Here is a 20,597-nt window from a genome sequence, read left to right on the forward strand (position 1 = left end):
TCTGGGTGCCTTCGTGCATGAATCGCAAAAGGTTAATATGCTGGTTCAGCAAATAATAAGGAAAGCTAATAGAATGTTATCATTTATTGTGAGGGGAATTGAATACAAAAGTAGGAAGGTTATGCTTCAGTTCTTCAGGGCATTTGTGAGACCACATCTGGAGTACTGTGTACAGTATAGGTCTCCTTATTTAAGGAAGGATTTAAATGTGTTGGAAGCAGTTCAGAAAAGGTTTATTAGACTAATACTAATACTAATAATGAGGAAAGGTTGGACAGGCTAGGCTTGTATCTGCTGGCATTTAGAAGAGTAAGAGGCAGCTTGATAGAAACATATAAGATCCTGAGGGATCTTGACAGGGTGGATGTGGGAAGGATGTTTCCCCTTGTGGGAGAATCTAGAATTTTTTAAAAAGTTAAAAATAAGGGGTCGCCCATTTAAGACAGAGATGAGGAGAACTTTTTTCTCCCAGAGGGTCATGAGCCTTTGGAACTCTCTTCCTCAAAAGGCAGTGCAAACAGAGTCTTTAAATATTTTTAAGGCAAACGTAGATAGACTCTTGATAAACAAGGGTGCGAAAGGTTATCGGGGGTTGGCAGGAATGTGGAGTTGAGGTTACAATCAGATCAGCCATGCTCTTATTGAATAGGCTCGAGGGGCCAAGTGGCCTATGACTGGTCCTAATTCGTATGCTTGTATAAATGAGAATGAGGATTTTAATATTGATGTATTGTGGAATGGGACGCAAATGAAAGTTAGTGAGGATAGAAATGGTAGATGCACAAGACTTATTAAGGACTAGATTATGAGCAGCAGAACTCTGGACATGTTGCAGATTTGTCAAGGTGGAAATCTGGGAAACTTATGCAGGAAGGAATGCTGTAACTTTGGCAAACACCATCTTAATTAACCATGATCTAAGGAGTAATTTTTGTCACAATTTCATTACACATAAGTGATCCAACATGTAACTCAGCATGATTTACATCATTGTCTCATGTATTGTAATCAAGCAAATAAAGTTTTCAAACACTTTTTCATGATGGGACTGCCACTTGACTTTAATTTCCAGTTTTCTGAGAATCTGTGAGAAAAGAAGTAAATACGTGGATAGATATATCATGTCTATTTTGTAGAAAACCTGATTTACTAGTTGCTGAGAAAATGATAATATATGAGTAATATTTTTACATTCTGCAGCTCTCTCAAGGATTTTATTTGCAAGACTTGTAGATATTTAATAAGGCTTCATCGATCCAATCCAGTTCAAATCAGAATTCTGGTTAGCAACTAAACTCTGGAATGCCAGTCCCATATTAGGTACAATGAAGTAGATACAGAAAAGATGTGTGAAGTCTTATTATGTTTTGTGAGAGCAAAGAGTGCAGTGAATATTAATTTACGGCAAATCATCATAACTCTGCTTCTTGCCCTTCCCCAGGGCCTCAATGTGTTCTTCTTCTAACATTAATTTATTCAACAGCACCAGATGAAAGCTAACAGATATTTATATAATTCATGTCAAATTCATTTCAGCTGTCTCTTATTTCTGTGTCCCAGAAATAGTGCTGACTTGATGGGGAACAGGTAAAATTACACTCAGCTCAAGTAAATTATAATCTGTAGGTGCAACAAGTAGCTTGTGGCCCCTCTTTTCCAAGTAAGTAATTTGTTTTGTTAAATGGAGCAGATCAAGGGGCCCAATGCCTGTCCAAAATTTGTCTCATTCTAAATAATGTGGGCAAGTTTCTGGCACCTGTCTACAGGGAGCTCACCCTTCTGCTGGTTTGAATTTTGAGCTGACCGCATGGCAGCAGCAACTATCTATTAAAGAAAGAAAGAAATACCTTTAATTTATATAGCACCTTTCACAACCTCAGGTCAAAAAGCACTTTAATCCAATGAAGTACTTTTGAAGCTTCGTCGTTACAGCAATGTGATAATGATAATCTGTTTTTAGGGATAAATATTGGCCAGGACACCAGGGAGAACGCCCCTGCTCTTCTTTGAAATAGTCCCATGGAATCTTTTACACCCATATGAGAGGGCAAAGGGGCCTCGGTTTAATGGTTCATCCAAAAGTTGGCACCTCGGACAGTGCTGCAGTGCAGTTTCAGCCAACCCTCAAGAGGCATTTCAGACGTGCCAGCTCTCGTGAATTTATTGCAAGAGACGTGATTTCAAAGTAAAATTCAGCCTCACTCGCGATCTCACAAGAGGGCTCTTAAATCTCAGGATTTGACAGGCATGTTTGAACTGCACCTCAACATCCTGCTTGTCCTCTGGAAGGCATGGATCAATGGCAAAGGTGGAACCATTAGGAGTTGACCTGCCACAGCTGGCAATGACTGCAATTTCTAGTGGGAGGCATGAATGGAAAGCAACAGTGACAGTCCCACCAGGTCAATCCAGCAAAGAATTAGATGGACTCAGAAGAGGCCCCAAAAATAGGCAAGTTTACATGTTTTTTATTTACTTTCCTTTTGAGGCCTGGAGGATTGGAGTGGTTACTCAAGGCCCCACAAAAAAATTTTTGGCTTCCTCCCCATGATCTTGATCCCCCAACCAATCGTGTGGATCCCTACAGGACAGGCTGGCAGCCACTCCTGCCACTCACCTGGTGTCAGCAGGGAGTCTGCAGAACAGTTGGAAGTCAGCCGGTGGCATTTAATTGAGGCCCAGAAGTTACACTACGCCGAGTCTTCTTTACTGCTTCAGTTTTAAACCAGCATCTTCCAAAAACTGGCCCGCAGTTAAAATCAGGAGCAGTGATTGAATTGGATCAGCACACTCTGCTTCAGTATGGCCTGCCCTCTAACACCACTTTGCCTGAAGATTATACTTGGCCTTGAATCCCCATGTGCCGTGCCACAGAAAGCAAACTAGTAACCAAAAAATATGAGGCAGGTTGTAAAGCCACTTAATATATGGTGATGTATTTATTTTTAGGGGTGATCACATTTTTAAAGCAATGTGATTGAATTCCACATCAAATGTCTGAGAGTTGACTTTCCTACTAATTAGTGACAAATTATCAGCAAATTTATTTTGCAGGTTTATAATTAATAAGAGGGAACCTTTGGCTTAGTGCTAGCATTCTCGCCTCTGAGTCAGAAGGTGCAGGGTTTGAGTCCCAGCCAGTGGAGACTGGAGTTCCAGCTCTGAATTCTGGAATTGGCATCCAGTTTGGGTGTCTCCCCCTACTCCAGCCCCTAACATCAATAGAGAGTCCATAAAACCCTCCTGCCATATGGAAGCAACCAACCCATCCAGTGGTATATCAGATGGTTACAGCCATGGAAGGAGACTTCAGGAGGACGTAGGCAGACTGCAATTTAACACATGCCCTCAGCAGGCAACCCCCTTCCCAATACCAGGCCCCTCAGTCAAAGGCACTAAGTTGTGGTATTGCGGCTGCGGTGGGAAGACGCCCTTAATTGGGTGTTAATTACCCAGTTAAGGACCTCAATTGGCAGCAAGGCAGGAAGGCCGTTCACAGCTCTTCCCGCCCCAGACTAAATTTCAGTGGAGGCGGGATCGTGGCAGGGCTCCCCTCCCCCCCGCTCCATCACTATCCCACCCGCTTTTATGCTCTCTCCAGGCTGAATTTTACAGACCCCGCAGATGTCGGGGGTCATGGGGGGGGAGGCTATAAAATGCCTCAGGGAGAGGCCCGCCATGGACATCGATGACAGGAAGCCTGGCCCAATATTGCCGGCAGCAACGAGGCCTCGTGGCGGCATCCCCCCTGCTGTTGCTCGGTGACAGGAGCCAAATTTAAATATGTAAATTAATTTAAATAAGCTAATAAATTACCTTCTCATTGCCCCCGTCTGTCCCAGTGCAATATTGGTGCTGGTGGCCGGCACTCCCACACTTTTGGATCCCCGTCCAAGCATCTGAGGCGGTACACTGGTGGGGAGGGGGGAGCAGGTAAGTTTCTCTGTGTGGGGTGAGGGGCGGGGAGCAGGGTCACAGTCATCTCATTGGTGTAGGGGATGGTGGAAAGGGGTAAAGCGTAAAGTTGATGCACTTTGTGCGGGGGGGGCGAAGGTCAGGTGCACAAGCTAAATGTATTGAGGAGGTGAGAGGGTAGGTAATTAAATCTATGGTTACTGACGGGGCTGGGAGAGGGGCAAGATCAATTTATTTATTTTCTTACGATCACTCTGTCTTTAAATATTTAAATTGAAATGGAGGGCTCAAAGCCCTTTAAAAATAGCGTCAGCGCCTGTGCAACGGCAGCTGACGCCATTGCCGGGGACGGTCCACTCCAGCTCCTCCTCATCATCAAGGTGGGCAATCTGCCCCGGCTATTTAAATGAGACACCATGTTTAATATCATGGTGGCTCCGTGACGTACAACCCGCACGGGCGGCCACCATTTTTTCCGTCGGCAGCGTAAGTCTAAATTCCAGCCCTCCACCTTCAAACCTGCCGCAGGGGAGAGCATAAAATTCCATCCTAGGTCTCAGCAGGTGTATTATGTTCAATTCTGAGCACCACACTTTTGGAAGGATGTCAAGGACTTAAAGAGGGTGCAGAAGAGATCGGGAATGCACTGCCTGAAAGAGTGGTGGAAGCAGATTCAATAATAACTTTCAAAAGGGAATTGAATAAATAGTTAAAGGGAAAAAGTTCAGGGCTATGGTGAAAGGGCAGGGGAATGGGAATAATTAGATAGCTCTTTCAAACAATCAGCACAGGATCTATGGACCGAATGGCCTCCTTCTATACTGTATCATTTTATAATTTTCCAAGGAAAGAATATGTAGCTATGCACAACCCAATCAGAGCCACTTTGAGATTTCTCCAAATTATTACAACCAGCAGGGATGAGAGATTTCATACCATTAATCTGGAATATCATATCGAGGTGGTAGAGATGGAAGACATTGATCCAACTGACAAGTTCCCTTCTTATAATCTTATTCTATTTTTTAAAAAAAGCACTTCTGGTCCCTAGATGTAATCTTGGAATAACAAGAGTTCATTATTATGCCAGAGAATATCACCTTATGTTTGACTTCCCGGGCTCCAACTCACAAGTGCTGCTGTCCCCCCCAAAAAAATATTGATGCATGACTGCTTGAAATTGAAGTAATTTTGACGCAAGCACTTAAAAAAAATCAAAGCAGATATGAGGAGGAAATTAAGTGTATTGGCTCCTAAATGGGTGCAACTGTACCCTGATTCATAAAACTTTTATCATCTAAGGAACTGGGTTTAAATCTTACTTTTTAATAACGATTGAGGAGTGCACAAGAAATTGCATCTAAATTGCAGCAATCAGGGTTAAACCTTTTACTGAGGAGCTCCTGGGAAGGAATGGGAACTAAAATTGTTAATCTCCAAGAATATATTATAACAGGAGTCTTTTCACCTTGAAATGAAGCTCTACTGTTTAATTTCCCTGAAATGTATTATCCGTAGTGTCTCTGCCCTACGGAAGGAGAAATCAAATAGCCATGGTTCTATCTCCTGATTGCTAACATGTTGGCCCCCACTCGAAAGTGTGTTTGGCAAACATTAGCTCAGCTGTGATCTCCCCTTCCGCTCACTAGCTTTGCTGTGACTCACTGTCTAGAAGAATGGTTGCCATGATGGAGGGCTGTTAGCACCCATAGAACCTTACCTGAGACACTGGCCAGAATTTAAAGCTCACCTCCCCCACCCCCCAAACCCTGAGTGGGCTGGGCAACTGGGGAGTGGGGGGGGGAGGTCTAAAATGGGTTGTGGGGGTGGGGGGTTGCCATAGCCATCGTCTGCCCGGCCCCACTGTTATTTTACTAGTGGCAGGGGAAGTGGCAAATGGCCTTCCTGCCCCAAACCATTTGAGGCCTTTAAGTGGCCAATTAATTGCCATTTAAGGGCCTCCTCCAGCCGCCACTGGTATTTTACCACCAGCGGATGGGCTCTTCTACACCTGAGGAGGCTGCCCAGTAATAGCTGGTGGCCTCCTTTTGGGCTGGGTGGGAAAGGACCCACCAGCAACACAGGCCACTCCCATTAAAGCTATCCCCCTGTCCTGCTTTCCGGTCCACCCTGAACCCCAACCATCGAGCTGTGACCCCACTTATCTGTTCCGAGGCTGGGATCTATCGTGGCTCCTCTCGCTGGGTGCAGTCCAGGTGGCCCTGCTGGGACTGAAGAGCTGCCACCCCTCCGATTAGCTGGCAGGTCTTGGAGGCAGGACTTCCTGCCTCAGAGGGACGATAGTCCCGACTGTGGCCAATTAAGGGCCTGGGCCATACAAAATAGCAGCATGGCCTCCAGGTCCAGCAGAGGTGGGGCCTCTGTTTGGGCCGGCATCATTGGGAGCCCACCCACAATCCCGAATAGGAGGCCGCCTCTGGGAATATTGCCGAGCCAGAAAGTGTTGGCTCAGGACTCCCATTTGGTCCTGGCATCAGGGTCCCATAACCCACTGTAAAATCCTGCCTAATGAGCCCTTGGGTTACTCTGATATTGGGGATTTGAGGTGAAGAGGCTGTCGTATAGGAAGGGCCATAACAACTCCTGTTGTTTTTTCCTATCTAGCAAACACCTCTACTCTATGGGGAGATGGTGGTTTAGTTTAGTTTAGTTTAGTTTAGAGATACAGCACTGAAACAGGCCCTTCGGCCCACCGAGTCTGTGCCGACCATCAACCACCCATTTATACTAATCCTACACTAATCCCATATTCCTACCACATCCCCACCTGTCCCTATTGTGTAGTGGTAATGTCACTAAATTAGTATTCCAGAAGCCCTGGGGACACGAGTTCAAATCCCACCACTTTAAATGTAATTAATTAACAAAAATCTGGAATTGAAAGCTAGTATCAGATGCAGAAATCAACAAGCGCATGGGAAAGGCTTTCACTGCTATGTCCAGACTGGCCAAGAGAGTGTGGTAAAATGGCGCACTGACACGGAACACAAAAGTCCGAGTGTATCAAGCCTGTGTCCTCAGTACCTTGCTCTATGGCAACGAGGCCTGGACAACGTATGTCAGCCAAGAGCGACGTCTCAATTCATTCCATCTTCGCTGCCTCCAGAGAATACTTGGTATCAGGTGGCAGGACCGCATCTCCAACACAGAAGTCCTCGAGGTGGCCAACATCCCCAGCTTATACACACTACTGAGTCAGCGGCGCTTGAGATGGCTTGGCCATGTGAGCCGCATGGAAGATGGCAGGATCCCCAAAGACACATTGTACAGCGAGCTCGCCACTGGTATCAGACCCACCGGCCGTCCATGTCTCTGCTTTAAAGACGTCTGCAAACGCGACATGAAGTCCTGTGACATTGATCACAAGTCGTGGGAGTCAGTTGCCAGTGTTCGCCAGAGCTGGCGGGCAGCCATAAAGGCAGGGCTAAAGTGTGGCGAGTCAAAGAGACTTAGCAGTTGGCAGGAAAAAAGACAGAGGCGCAAGGGGAGAGCCAACTGTGTAACAGCCCCGACAAACAAATTTTTCTGCAGCACCTGTGGAAGAGCCTGTCACTCTAGAATTGGCCTTTAAAACCACTCCAGGCGCTGCTCCACACACCACTGACCACCTCCAGGCGCTTACCCATTGTCTCTCGAGATAAGGAGGCCAAAGAAGATCAGTAACAATGGTGCCATGAAGCTATAATAGATTGTAGTAAAAAAAAACATCTGGTTCACTGAAGTCCTTTAAGAAAGGAACTCTGCTGTTCTTACCTGATCTGGCCTACATGTGACTCCAGCCCAAGCCAATGTGGTTGACTCTTAACTGCCCTCTGAAATGGCCTAGCAAGCCACTTGTCAAGGCCAATTAGGGATGGGCACCAAATGCTGGCTGTGTCAGTGATGCCCACATCCCATGAAAGAATTTAAAAAACTCAGTATGGACCTTGGACATGGGAAAAATTTGTAGGAAATCCTTAAATGGACCCTCACAACCTCCATGTGGAGTGCAATAAGATAGGGTCAAATTAGAATACTTCTACACACGTTTTGGCTCTTTCCCAGCCTCCAACTCTTCTGGATGGAGCTCCTGGAGCCACTGAAGCTAAGCCCCAGTCTTAGACCCCGGACAAGCCCCAGGCCCTGCAGACTTCACCTGGGCAAGAAACTTGCAGGATAGCGTAGATCTCACTTTTGCAACAAGAACGCGCTTTCTCCTGCTGTTGCACAACTTAACACCTCCCACAGTAAAGATAATGTCAGGTTTTAAACTTGAAAGGACACAGCAATTCCACAAGTAATTTCCATTACAGGATTTTAACTTAGTGAACAATGCATTACCCTGAAGGGCTGCTCAAAATATATCATTTTCTTCGTCCAAATGTGAATTTTTAAAGAAAACAATTTCCAGATGGATTGCATTGACAGGCGTAACAAATAAAATGGAATATCACCTTCAAACAGGCTGCACAAAGAGACAACTAGAGTCTGATACTTGCTGATAAATTTTGTGTAGAACAATTATGCTTGAGTTAGAAATTTCTCAAACATCATGATCTCTGCAAAAGCTTTTACCTCCTGATTAAAGAGCTGCTGAAGTAACTGTAGGAAATGGAAAAGCGGTTGAAACGCTTGCATCTGGGCATATCTAATATAATAAAAGTTTGATTTATAAAAGCATTTATATAATTTATCTCAAACAGGAACAAATAAGAAATCTGACTGATGAGGTAATTCATCAAGCTGTACAAAAGGAGTCTAGTTTTTTTTAATCAATGCATAACACTTTTATAAGTAGGTTCACAAGTCAACCAGGATTTTATTTCATTTATTTTTAGCAACATCTTGTATTTATATAACACCCAGAAAAAAACTCCCAACATTTTCACAAAGATGTAAGGGGAAAAAAATGGCCATTGAACCAAGGAAGGAGGGGTGACCAAAAGCTTGGTCAAAAAGATGTTGCTAAGAATGATCTTAAAGAATGGGAGCTGAAAAGGTTTAGAGAGGAAATTTCTGAGTGGGACCAAATTAGCCAAAGGCACATCCACTGGTGGTGGGACAAAGGGAGGAGACAATACCAAGAGGCTGGAGTCAGGGATCAAGAGAACATGTGAAAGAGGTTAGGAATGCTGAAGGAAGTTATGAAAGGACATTGGACTAGAAATTAGAGAGCCCTGTTTTTTGGAACTGGGAGTCAAAATTCCCGACTGGCCCACGCCCGCTCAAATTGAGGTGGGCAACACCTCAGTTCTTCTGAATGATTGTAGCACTGGCCTGAATGACTCCCACACTTGTTACGACCAAGGTGGGAGGAGTGCACTGTCTTTTCTAGTTCCACTTCTCCACAGGTTACAACACATATTTTTATTATTAACATATTATATTTTTAAACGTTTACCCAGTTACCAATACGGTTAATCATATACTCTACTCTTTATCCCAGAATAGAATACACCAACCAGGTTTCTTTAATAAACAACAAATTATCAGTTTATTATTAAACTAAACTTATCCAATAAAGAAGCAAAGCATTGACACACAGATTGAAATCTGAAAGCTCCCTTTTAAAATACCCCACACACAAATTCACACACACAGAACAAAATACAAAAATTCTCTCTGCAGCGCTCTGTTACAAAAAAAGACAAAAAAGAATACACTGACCAAATACTTGCTAATTCTTGACAAAAAAGAGTAGATATGGAAAGATGTCAGTTGTCCCTTTTGGCCCTTTAAACTGGGGCCTGACTGGGGAAGCCACCACGGCTTTCCCATCAATTTTAAAGTCAGTCTATGACCAGACTGCAAGCAGCAAAGCCCCTCCAAGGCAAATGTAAAACTTTCCTTTCTGGGGCTAGGAGCTGCTCCTATGGGCCTCCAAAGGAAAGTCAAGCCACCCCCACTACTCCGCCACCCCGCTCTGAACTCCCCACCTTTCCCTCTTGTGAGATCCTCTCGAAACTCCCCCACGCAATTTACTTGTTTGCCAGTGAGCCTTCCCTTATTGCTGACTGATAATGCCAGTCACCCTGGATTTCCTTCCCTGCCTGCCAGCTGCTTCTTTCCACCCATTTTAGGCAGGCAGCTAACCAGCAACGTGTAGATGAAGCCCCTGCGTTAAAACACCATAAGCCTCAAAGTTACACCGGCAAGTGCACTTTGCCCACCCAAATCCTACCAGGGTTAAAATCAACTCACTTGTGATGAATCTTCTTTATATAGCATCTCCAGAGAGCAGGAAATACTGTTAAAAGTATAGGATTCAAGTAAATAAAAATAAAAAAGCATCGTAGGAATATTCTAAGAATTACACCAGGTAATAATACTGCAAAGGCTATGGACCCTGACAATATCCCGGCAATAGTATTGAAGACTTGTGCTCCATAACTAGCCGAAGCCCTAGCCAAGCTGTTCCAATACAGATATAATACTGGCATCTATCCAGCAATATGGAAAATTGCCCAGGTATGTCCTGTGCACAAAAAGCAGGACAAATCCAACCTGGCAAATTACTGCACTGTCAGTCTACTCTCGATGATCAGCAAAGTGATGGAAGGGGTTATCGACAATGTTATCAAGCTGTAAGGCATTTGCATATCTCTTGTATTTTTGTTATGCAGTGAGGCATCTGCTAATATCTCCTGCATTTCTGTTCATGAGTAAAATGTAACCAGTTGTGGTGTGGACCAGTGTGTAGAGCTCACCAGATGGTTAAAAACAAGGAGGTGAAGAATATCAGGATGAAGGGAGGAGAATTCTGACCGAAGACATCATTGCTGGGGTTCATATTGGACATTTTAAAAATGAAAGCCAGCATAACTGAACAAGGACCCTCACATACACACACACAAGTCAGGATATGCCACTGATGTGGTCGCCTGGGCTGTTGGAACATCAAACAGCCTGTCTACAATCACGCTCATGGACAATGGCCTTTTGAAATATGTGTGATGCTTTCATTCTGGCCTTATCAAGATGCAGATATCACATCCATGGGTGGTATGCACCTAAGAACTCCCCCTGCTGACAGCAGAATATGACCGCATGCAGGTGGTCTTGCATAGCCAGGGTGGGATTGATAAGGCACTGAAACCCAATCAGATGAGCCAATTCAAAACATTACCTTATTTGTCAAGGGACCAGGGTCATAAAGGGGTATAAAACGACAGCTCACAAGGACATTGTTGCTTCAGTCAGGAAGTGTGACTTGGTGAGTCACAGGAAGTCATGCAGAAGATATCATTCAGCAGATCTGACCACCTGGAAACGTGCTTCTGTACACGGGTCTACTAAGCAACTGGTGTTGTAAATATACACTATTGCTTAGTGAGTTAGTGAAGGTGTTCCACATAAGGTGGAAATTGTACCTAATGTTTGTTTTCTGCCATTGATATTCAGTATGGAGTCAGGACCTTAGATGGAAAGTGAGAACCCCTGTTTAAGAATCTTACAAAGCGGCACTTGCTCTGCAATAACCTGCTCACAGATGCTGAGTTTGGGTTCTGCCAAGGCCACTCAGATCCTGACCTCATCACAGCCTTTATCCAAACATGGACAAAACAGTTGAACTCAAGAGGTGAGGTGAGAGTGACTGCCCTTGGCATCAGGACAGCATTTGATCAAATGTGGCATCAAGGAGCCCTACAAAACTGGAGTCAATGGGAATCAGGCGTAAAACTCTCCGCTGGTCGAGTCATACCTAGCGCAAAGGAAGATGGTTGTGGTTGTTGGAGGTAATCATCTCAGTCCCAGAACATCACTGCAGGAGTTCCTCAGGGTAGTGTCCTAGGCCCAACCATCTTCAGCTGCTTCATCAATGACCTTCCCTCCATCATAAGGTCAAAAGTGGGGATGTTCAATGATGATTGCGCAATGTTCAGCACCATTCATGACTCCTCAGATAAGGAAGCAGCCTATGTCCAGATGCAACAAGACCTGGACAACATCGAGACATGGGCAGACAAGTGGCAAGTAACACTCACATCACAAAGTACCAGGCAATGACCATCTCAAACAAGAGAGAATCTAGCCATCTCCCCTTAATGTTCAATAGCATGACCATTGCTGAATCCCCCATTATAAACATCTGGGGGGGGGGGGGGGTTACCATTGACCAGAAACTGAACTGGACCAGCCACATAAATACAGTGGCTACAAGAGCAGGTCAGAGGCTGGGAATTCTTTGGCAAGTAACTCACCTCCTGTCTCCCCAATGCCAGACCACCATCTGCAAGGCACAAGTCAGGAGTGTGATGCAATACTCTCCACTTGCCTGGATGGGTGCAGCTCCAACAACTCTCAGGAAGCTCAACACCATCCAGGACAAAGCGGCTTGCTTGATTGGCACCCCATCCACCACCTTCAACATTCACTCCCTTCACCACCGAAGCACAGTGGCAGCTGTGTGTACTTTATACAAGATGCACTGCAGCAACTCACTAAGGCTACTTCAACAGCACCTTCCAAACCCACGATCTCTACCATTTAGAAGGACATGGGCAGCAGATGCATGCAAACATCACCACCTGCAAGTTCCCCTCCAAGCTGCACACCATCCTGGCCTGGAACTATATTGCTGTTCCTTCACTGTCCCTGGGTCAAAATCCTGGAACTCCCTTCCTAACAGCACTGTGGGTGTACCTACATCCCAAGGACTGCAGCGGTTCAAGAAGGCAATTAGTGATGGGCAATAAATGCTGGCCTAGCCAGCAACACCCACATCCCGTGAATGAATAAAAAGAAACTTGCTTCAGTGAACAGGAACGGAATGTTTTAAAGTTCTAATTAAACTTGCATCTTATTATTGAAGCTGGCTTTAGTCACTAACATTTGTAGGTCTTTGATCTTTTCGTCTTCCCATCTCTAAGCAACAACCTTTCTAGATCAAACATTCTGGAGAGTTATAAAGAAAAATCATTCACTCAAGTTTGCAAAACTTTTTGAGATCTCAAACCTGATCCTTGATCATGGTTATGCTTAGGTCTGTAACTAGTAAGACACAGGAGTGGAATTAAGGCATAATTCAGCCCCATTTTTCACTAAAATAATATGCATGAAAAATGCACCTTTAATAGAAACCTATCATTTTGATTTCCAAACGTCAAGTCAGTTTGCTTGCCCATCACTGTTTGAAGAGAAAATTCTTGTAAAAACACAGAATCAATTCATTTAAATAACATCAAATCTTTTTAGCCTTTCAGAAAACTGAAAATATCTTGCCCCCCCCCCCACCTCCTCACCACCCTGCCATATGGACAATCAACTTTAGTTAAAAATATAATTACATTTTAATTTTAAAAGGTCACATCCCTTTAAATTTTCTCAGCAGCTCTTTAATGCTGTTGAATTGTCAGATATCCCGCCCATGTAGCAAGTGCACTCTCTGAGTCTGGGCCAATGTGTGCAGGAAATATATTCAACCCATTTAAATAAGCTGATAATATACCCATTCTTCTGCAAGAAATACATTCAAGCTGTATACTAGAATTGAAAGACGTGGCACACTGGCACCTTCCAACACCAAATCATTGTAACGCATCCAGCAGCACAATGTATGGTCAAATGAAATTTTCAAGACTGAGATCTATAGATTTTTGTTAGTTAAGGCTATTAAGGGATATGGGGAAAAGACAGATCAATGGAGTAGAGGTACAGATCAGCCATAATCTAATCGAATGGCAAACAGGCTTAAGGGACTGACAGACCTGCTTCCGTTCCTATGAATCTCGGGGGTTATAGATCCATATGGCTGTCATCAATGGCTCCATGGACATTTTCAAATGCATCAAAGCAATGAAATTAGACATCCATCCCATGCTCCTTTTATTTTTCAGTAGGAAAAGATTATATTTCGAGACACATAACTGATACAGCAGTCATTTGTTTCATACATGTCAAGCACATTGTCTGTTACAGCATTGCGAGTCTAAAATGAGATGAAGGCTGAAAGACTAAAGTTACAGGTTGGCTGCGGATTTTTTTAAATTTTTGCATGGGATGTGGGCGTCGCTGGCTAGGCCAGCATTTATTGCCCATCCCTCATTGCCCTTGAGAAGGTGGTGGTGGGCGGCCTTCTTGAACCGCTGCAGTCCATCTGATGTTGGTACACCCATAGTGCTGTTAGGAAGGAAGTTCCAGAATTTTGAACCAGCAACAGTGAACCAACGGCGATTTAGTTCCAAGTTAGGATGCTGTGTGGCTTGGAGGGGAACTGGTATGTGGTGGCGTTCCTATGCATCTGCTGCCCATGTCCTTCTAGGTGGTAGAGGTCATGGGTTTGGAAGGTGCTGTTAAAGGAGCTTTGGCGAGTTGTTGCAGTGCATCTTGTAGATGGTAAACACTGCTGCCACTGTACATCAGTGGTAGAGGGAGTGAATGTTGAAGGTGGTAAATGGAGTGCCGCTGAAGCATGCTGCTTTGTCCTGGATGGTGTCGAGCTTCTTGACTGTTTTTGGAACTGCACTCATCCAGGCAAGTGGAAAGTATTCCATCACACTCTTGACTTGTGCCTTGTAGATGGTAGACGGGCTTTAGGGAGTCAGGAGGTGAGTTGCTCACTGCAGAATTCCTAGCCTCTGACCTGATCTTGTAGCCACAGTACTTATATGGCTGGTCCAGTTCAGTTTCTGGTCAATGGTAACCTCCAGGATGTTGATATTGGGGGAATTCAGCGATAGTAATGCTTTTGGATGTCAAGGAGAGATGGTTGGATTCTCTCTTGTTGGAGATGGTCATTGCCTGACACTTGCGTTGTGCGAATGTAACTTGTCACTTATCAGCCCAAACCTCCGACAGCCCACAACCTTTGAAGACAGTTGTCCTTTGTCGTCGATAGGTACGTATGCAGGCCTGAAGTATATAGTTAGATGCATAATGTAAGGTGCAATCAATGCTGTTCAGTCCCTTCTCATCTCTTGTCATGCCTTCTTCCATCGTGTTCTATTTCTACCATCAAATACTGTATCTGGGTACATCCAAACCAGTCCCCACCTTTATCTTTATATTCACTTGTTGTCAGCTAGAGGAGTCTGCAACTTATACCTGTAGCTTATAGTTTTAGTTCCCTGAACACCCATAAAGTTGGTTTTAGAAGAAGGACTTTTTGTACTTGTGTTTTCCATCTCTTTCTGTCTTACGGAAATCCCATAAATGCTTATTTACAGTTCACTTTGAGTGACTTAGTGTCCAATCACAGCACAGAAGGAGGCCATTTGGCCCATTGTGTCTGCACCAGCAAACCAAATGACCAATTCACCTAATGCCACTCCCTGGCCTTCTCCCCTTATCCCTGCGCATTCTTCCTTTTCAGATGGCAATCCAATTCCCTTTTGAATGCCTCGATAGAATCTGCCTCCACCACACACTCTCAGGAAGCACATTCTAGATCCTAACCACTCGCTGCATGAAAAAGTTTTTCCTCATGTTGCCATTGTTTCTTTTACCAATTACCTTCAACCTGCGCCCTCTTATTCTCAATCCCTCCCCCCCATGGCAACAGTTTTTCTCTATCTACCCTGTCCAGACACCTCATGATTTTGAATACCTCTGTCCAATCTACTCTTAACCTTCTCGTCTCCAAAGAAAACAGTTCCAACTTCTCCAATCTCTCCACGTAACTGAAGTTCCTCATCCCTGGAACCATTCTTTTTGAAACAGTACAAACCAAACTTAAGTAAATAAGTAAAAATCATCTAATAAAAATGAATTTAAAAATATGTATTATTGGTAAAAATGAATCATAAATATTGGAAAGGCTGTTAAAAAGAACACGTTAAGTGGCAGTGAAAACACATTTAAATCATGTTTCTCTTCTAGATTTCCACCTCACATGAATCTTTTCTTGCACACATTCAGAATGGGCTTTGAAGGAAAATGCATAATCCTGTGATAAAAATGTAATATTTTGGTTTGTCTAGATTTGGTTTGGAAGCTGTTCCTTTAAATCCAGCCATAATGCATAAAGTGTTTAAAACAAACCCAGTTCCTAGCCAAATTTGATACATATGGGTAGCAGAATGTGATATAGTTTGTTGCTGGGTAGATTATGTAAATAGACTGTAAGCATCATTACAGGATGTGATGTCACGGATTGTACAGAACCTTGTATGAGGAGTATTGTAGTGGAAGGCATAGATGCTCGACCTTTGTAAATAAACTCCAGTTACCTTAATCCACAGACTAATATCTTTATTTGGTACAGTGTATAGTAACCTGGATATTATGATTTGTTACAAGGTGAACAGTTGGTTTAAGGGAAGGAACCAAGCTACTTTTGAACACAAAGGCAGTGTGAATTATTCAGTTAAATGTGTGACTACCAAATATTTTTGAAGGCAAGTGCAATCAGTGTGAATTTGATCATTTAGTTGGTAGAAGATAATAGAACCAATTGGAATCCTCACAGGAAGAGATAAAATCAACTATTTTGATCCTATGGCCATAAAAGATTACAACAAAGAAAAAGACAATGGTCATTTTCCCCTTTTTCTCCCAGTGTCTCTGTTGCTTTTCTGCTCAAGTTATGGCAGATAAGTAGGAGGAAAAATTCATCCCCCAATGTATATGAAAGTTATCTATAAGAGAATAGCTTACTGTAAGACTGTAACTCTTCCAGGAGTTAGCTAATAAACTGTCAATTGTAAATATATAATTCTATCATATTTACATTAATCACTTGTTCATTATTTAATAACTACACTTAATATTTTAGATTTAAGGTGAGCTCTGGTATGATGCTCTGCCATTTCTGAAAACTGGAGTAAGTAATCCCTTGGAGGCAAAGGATATACTATAATAGCTTAAAAATAATTAACAGAGTTTTCTGTTCCATCACAGTCATACCTAGCGCAAAGGAAGATGGTTGTGTGTGTTGGAGGTCAATCATCTCAGCTCCAGAACATCACTGCAGGAGTTCCTCAGGGTAGTGTCCTAGGCTCAACCAGCTTCAGCTGCTTCTTCAATGACCTTCCTTCAATCATTAGGTCAGAAGTGGGGATGATCGCTGATGATTGTACAACGTTCAGCACCATTCGCGACTCCTCAGATACTGAAGCAGTCCGTGTAGAAATGCAGCAAGACCTGGACAATATCCAGGCTTGGGCTGATGAGTGGCAAGTAACATTCGTGCCACACAAGTGCCAGGCAATGTCCATCTTCAACAAGACAGAATCTAACCATCTCCCCTTGACATTCAATGGAATTACCATCACTCAAGAAGGCAGCTCACCACCACCTTCTCAAGGGCAATTAGGGATGGGCAATAAATGCTGGCCTAGCCAGTGACACCTACATCCCATGAATGAATAATTAAAATTTAAAAATTCCATGTATGTTACTGAAAGTTTACTAGATCATAAGGTTAGGATATACATTCTCGAGTTGGGACTCACTCATGAGAATGATCTAAGATACAAGAGCTAAAATTGCTTAGAATTTGAAGGAATAAAAAGAAAGTCCTGAATATGCAACACCTGAGACAAAAGCTAGAAAATTGTAGTTCTGCACTTTCACAACCAGTGTAATGTTCAGTGCAAAATCTGTCCCAATTCCTAACTGCTGATTTTGGAATAAGTACTGCTGGTCCCTGTTTCCGAAGTCAATCTTACTGCACCAACACATAAGGATTAAAGCACAAACTAAGTCAATTATTAGCAGCTAGACCTGACCACATTAAGCCAATGAGCCTTCTGCGTGTGTGCAATAAGTCAAATCTGAAGTCCGACTTAATGCATCCTACATGATTCAACTAATGCTAGTTATAAATCTGCCTTACATTTGCTGCCAAATATGAGGCTTCCTTGATTTACTCAACTACAGGGAGTCATTAGAACTCACTATGATGAAGACTGCTGCATCATAGTGATTAACATGATAAAGAATAGACCTGGCTGGATGTACCCAACATATTGCATACTTTGATATGTGAGGTTTCATTTCAGGACAATGTAAGGCAAAGTCACAGCTTCCAAATTGTTTTCAGCACCCTTTTGGCCTTTGGGGGTACTGTTTGCTGTTGTCAAGAAATTATATGTGGAGGAGAATAAGGGACCCATGCTCCTGTTCAGATGCTTCACCATTTAAAGATGGAGTGAGCATTGGCTTAGTGGTAGCATTTCGGCCTCTGAGTCAGTATGTGCAGGGTTTGCACCCTACCCCAGACAGCCCTGGTAAGTGGAAATCAGAGCTCCAGCTCTGAAATGTGGGTTGAAATCAAAGAAACTTAAAGCACAAACAGAGGCTATTCAATGTGCTGGTTCATTGAAAGAGCAGTCATGCTTAGTCCCACATTCCACCTTTTGTCCATAACCCTGTAAGTTCCTGGTCCTCAAATGCTTGTACAACTCCCTTTTAAATTTATTTCTAGAATCCTGCTTTCACCACCTTTTCAAGTAGAACATTCCATATCCCAATAACTCCCAGAATGAAAAGAGTTTTTCCTCATCTCCCCTCTAAATCTTTTGCCAATGTTTTTGAATCTACGACCTCTAGCTATTGACCCATTCAAAAGAGGGAATACTGATTTCCCTATTTACTCAATCAAAACTTCTATTAGGTCACCTCTTAAACTTCGTTGTTCCAAGGAAAACAGTCCTAACTTTTCCAACTTCTCATCATAACTGAAGTCCCTCATCTCTGGTAACATTTTGGTAAACCTCCTCTGTATCCTTTCTAAAGCCCTTTCCTATCCTGAGTGGTGTGAAACAGGGCTGTGTTCTCGCACCCACACTTTTTGGGATTTTCTTCTCCCTGCTGCTTTCACATGCGTTCAAATCCTCTGAAGAAGGAATTTTCCTCCACACAAGATCAGGGGGCAGGTTGTTCAACCTTGCCCGTCTAAGAGCGAAGTCCAAAGTACGGAAAGTCCTCATCAGAGAACTCCTCTTTGCTGACGATGCTGCTTTAACATCTCACACTGAAGAATGCCTGCAGAGTCTCATCGACAGGTTTGCGTCTGCCTGCAATGAATTTGGCCTAACCATCAGCCTCAAGAAAACGAACATCATGGGGCAGGATGTCAGAAATGCTCCATCCATCAATATTGGCGACCACGCTCTGGAAGTGGTTCAAGAGTTCACCTACCTAGGCTCAACTATCACCAGTAACCTGTCTCTAGATGCAGAAATCAACAAGCGCATGGGTAAGGCTTCCACTGCTATGTCCAGACTGGCCAAGAGAGTGTGGGAAAATGGCGCACTGACACGGAACACATAAGTCCGAGTGTATCAGGCCTGTGTCCTCAGTACCTTGCTCTACGGCAGCGAGGCCTGGACAACGTATGCCAGCCAAGAGCGACGTCTCAATTCATTCCATCTTCGCTGCCTTCGGAGAATACTTGGCATCAGGTGGCAGGACTATATCTCCAACACAGAAGTCCTTGAAGCGGCCAACACCCCCAGCTTATACACACTACTGAGTCAGCGGCGCTTGAGATGGCTTGGCCATGTGAGCCGCATGGAAGATGGCAGGATCCCCAAAGACACATTGTACAGCGAGCTCGCCACTGGTATCAGACCCACCGGCCGTCCATGTCTCCGTTATAAAGACGTCTGCAAACGCGACATGAAATCGTGTGACATTGATCACAAGTCGTGGGAGTCAGTTGCCAGCATTCGCCAGAGCTGGCGGGCAGCCATAAAGACAGGGCTAAATTGTGGCGAGTCGAAGAGACTTAGTAGTTGGCAGGAAAAAAGACAGAGGCGCAAGGGGAGAGCCAACTGTGCAACAGCCCCGACAAACAAATTTCTCTGCAGCACCTGTGGAAGCGCCTGTCACTCCAGAATTGGCCTTTATAGCCACTCCAGGCGCTGCTTCACAAACCACTGACCACCTCCAGGCGCGTATCCATTGTCTCTCGAGATAAGGAGGCCCAAAAGAATACATCGTTTCTGAAGTGCAGTGGTCAGAATTGCCCACAATACTCCAGCTGAAGCCCAGCCACTAATTTATAAAGTTCTAGCATGATCTCTTTGCTTTTCTATTTTATTCTTCTATTTACTAACCCAAGTAACCCATACGCTTTTGTTAACACCTTGTCAACTTGCCCTGCCACTTTTAAGGATTTGTGTACATGGACTACTCGTTAAAAGTTGTGCCATTTGTAATATGCTGCCTTTCATATTAGCCCTCCAAAAGCACATCACTTCACATCCTCTGCTTTGAACTCTGTGACGTCCTCGGGAGTGGGGCGAAGCTTAGCTGAGTTTAACATAGGATATGAGGCAAAGACTGCAGGCTGCTGAACATAATGGTGTCTTCTTTTATTCTGTTTTAGTTTCACTTTCCCTTTGCTAGCATGTGTGTTCTACGGCAGCCTCTAGAGTACACAATGCAATTGCAATTTTAAAACACTACAACACTACAAACTCCATCTGCCTTGCATCTGCACTGAGTGTGAAGAAGGGAGTTTGGTAAGTGAGTGAATTTTAAGGGTTAATCTCTCAAGACTAATTTATGTTTTGTTTACATCTAGCAATTAATTGAAATTCCTGTTTCAGTTAAGAGGTAAATTGGATTTCTTGCAGTTTTAAACAGGGGTACACCAACACTCTGAAAGTATCTGGAGCTAGTTAATTAGTTAGCTAGCTTAACCTGGTTTCTGAGCTGTAGCAGAGCTCTAGCAGAGCTGACACAACATTGCTTTCAGAGTAGAAATTCAGGGGACTCTCAGTGCTGCGTATCTG

Source organism: Heterodontus francisci, chromosome 12 (assembly GCF_036365525.1).
Source record: "Heterodontus francisci isolate sHetFra1 chromosome 12, sHetFra1.hap1, whole genome shotgun sequence".
Classification (NCBI taxonomy): domain Eukaryota; kingdom Metazoa; phylum Chordata; class Chondrichthyes; order Heterodontiformes; family Heterodontidae; genus Heterodontus; species Heterodontus francisci.